Source organism: Parastagonospora nodorum (genome assembly GCF_000146915.1).
Source record: "Parastagonospora nodorum SN15 chromosome Unknown scaffold_46, whole genome shotgun sequence".
NCBI classification, from domain to species: Eukaryota; Fungi; Ascomycota; class Dothideomycetes; order Pleosporales; family Phaeosphaeriaceae; genus Parastagonospora; species Parastagonospora nodorum.
Window position 1 is genome coordinate 107550 of NW_001884594.1, and position 3061 is coordinate 110610.

Here is a 3061-nt window from a genome sequence, read left to right on the forward strand (position 1 = left end):
TCTTAGAGGATAGCACTACTAGCAGCTAACTATGCTACTATAGTTAAATAGAGTTAACTATCTACTACTATTAATATCTAAGATTATACTTATTCTATAAGAGTAACACTCTCTCTTCTCTTCTATAGGCTTAGATAGTTAATACTAGAAATATAGCCTTATTTAATAAAATTGCCTCTAAGTAAAGTTACTATAAATATAGCAATATCTAACTTTATATATGTAGTAGCAGTGTTTATCTATAATAAACGCTAAGTAGTAGTAGGCTAACTAATTACTTCTTATAATAAGGACTATTTAGATATTAACCTATCTTAGATTAGCTATATAAGTATATAGATTTACTCTTCTATAAAGTGCTAGCAGTCCTCTAGTAAGAGATATAATAACTCTAAATACTATAATAAGAAGGTTATAAGATACGCACTTAACTAGTAATAGATAAGCCTCTAGCGTAGAGATTATATTTAGGTATAAGAATTTAAGCATAGAGATAATAGACGATAGTCTAGAATAGTAATAGATAGTAGAGTAGTAGCTTAGCTCTATCTAATACTTATAATTATTAACTATACCATGCTATAATAAAGATAGAAAATATATAGCATATATTAGAGCATTCTCTAAGATATTGCTATTTAATAATAATAGATAGATTAACAACACTACTAGAATATTAAGTATACGTCTAACAGGCTTAGAACGCAGCCTCTAAATGCTAGATATTATAAGCTTTTAAGTTTTACGACCTAAGCATAATTATCTGTCTAGTGCACTTAGTACTAAGAGACCTACCTAATTTAATAACTTATACTACTATATCTTACTATATTAATAACTATATTAACTAGAATAAATACAACTACCTATACTTACTAATATTTGATATTAATTTACTATACACGCTATAAGAGTATTAATAGAAGCAAATATAAAATAACTAAGGATAGCTCTTTATATATAATTTATAAATCTTAAAGTAAACGTTAATTGCTTATATTAAGTCTTCTTTCTGCATTAAAATTTTCGTTAATAGAGAGATATAGCAGAAGCTATATCTTATACTCTTACTATATCTTACTTATTTATCCTTCTTATTCTTATCTTCTATACCTAAATCTATCTCTCTATTTTTCTCTAGATTACTCTTACTTTTTCTAAAGCTCTTAATATTACTATTCTCTTAACTTATCTTAAGTCTGCTTTGTTCTTCTTCTTCTACTATGCTATTCTATACGTTAGCATTATAAAACTTACAGAGATCTTCTACTTTAATAGCTTAAGATTCTCGTTAACTAAGCTCTTATACTTATTAAGTTAGTTGCCTATATAGCATATAGAAACTATGCTAATCTTAATTCTCTCTCTCTTTAATAACGCAGAAGTCTTATTACTTACTAATGCTAATGCAGGCGTAATGCTGCGTAATAAATCTAATAAGTATAAAGGCTTAGTTAATAAGGATCTTAAGCTATTAAAGTAGAAGATCTCTATAGGTTATTAGCTAGATAATTATATAAGCTAGACTAGAGTTGCGAAGATACTGCGCAGTATATACCTTATCTCTATAAATAATAACTTATTAAGATATAACTAGTAATAACAACTACCTATACTACAATAGTTCTCTAAGATAAACAATAGTACTCTACTATTAATAATAGAATCCTAAATTACTATATCTTTATAATTATAATACTACTATAATAAATATAGAAATACTTATCTAGAGATAGCATCTGCAACGTAATAACTTTAATAAGTAATAAATATAAGATACTATATACAGAAGTTAAGAGAGAGATAAGAGAATAAGCTATATTATATTAGTCTCTGCAAATAACAACTATAAAAGAGCATATTAGATAGATAGCAAGAGTAGTTACGTTATAATAGAATAGCTTACTATAAAGTATAGCGCCTAATAGTTGCTTACGTATAATTACGCACTTAGCAGTCTAATATAATTATAATATAATATAATAGATGCGCTCTAAGCAACGCAAAATGCAATATAACTATAATTCTAAGACTAAGCAGTAGAATAATAATAGATATACTAAGGCTGTAGTCTATAGTGCTAGATAGTCTAACACTATAAATAATGCTTCTTAACTATTAACTATTCTAGTAGCTAGTGCATATAAATAGAATTAGATTCTTATATAAACAGACTAACTACTATATATGCGCAACGACCTAGTAATAGAATATAAAGATATTAGTAGCCTTAACTATATATAGTTTATATAGATACTTAAGAGAGAGATAAGGTTTAAGAATAAACGCAGTAGCATATACTACTACACGAAAATAGCAGATAGTTAGACTTATATATAAATATTAATAGAAGCACGCTAGCATAGCGCACTATAAGATATAGTTGCAATAAAACTCTATAGAGCTATATTTATAATTAAACTATTAATATAATATACGTCTTAAGAAAAACGTTTTAGAAGGTTCTTATAGAAAAATTAAGCTAAAGCCTGCGCTATGCTCTTTTCTTAATGCTATAGATATATTATATTATTAGATATACTAATAACGCTAGAAATATAGCTGTAATTTAAACAAATTAAGCTAAATAGACTTAATAAGGTAATAGATAAGCGCCTTCTAAGACGTACTAACAGGAATTAACTATAGATAATACTAGAGAATAGTTAATAATAGTATATCTACTAATTATACAGCATAGCAGATAACCTCTTGCAAAACTATATAGAAAGCGTAATAATTTAGAGGTATCTGCATGCTCTAATATACTCTTTAAGATATAACTAATTCTTTATAGACTAAACGTAATTCTTTACTAGTATAAACCTACGTACTATATAGAAAAACGCGTAATTATAGTAAAGAATATAAGAAATTAGCAGATGCACAGCAGCATAGCACTATCTTCTATAAAGAGAGCGTAGCTGCTTAGTTAGATATAAGAGAGTATAAAGGTCTATATTAAAGATAGATACTAACACTAATAGCAAGACTAAGAATTATAGAAATTAAGAACTATATAAAGCGTAACTCTACTATCTTTATTACAAGAGACTATACT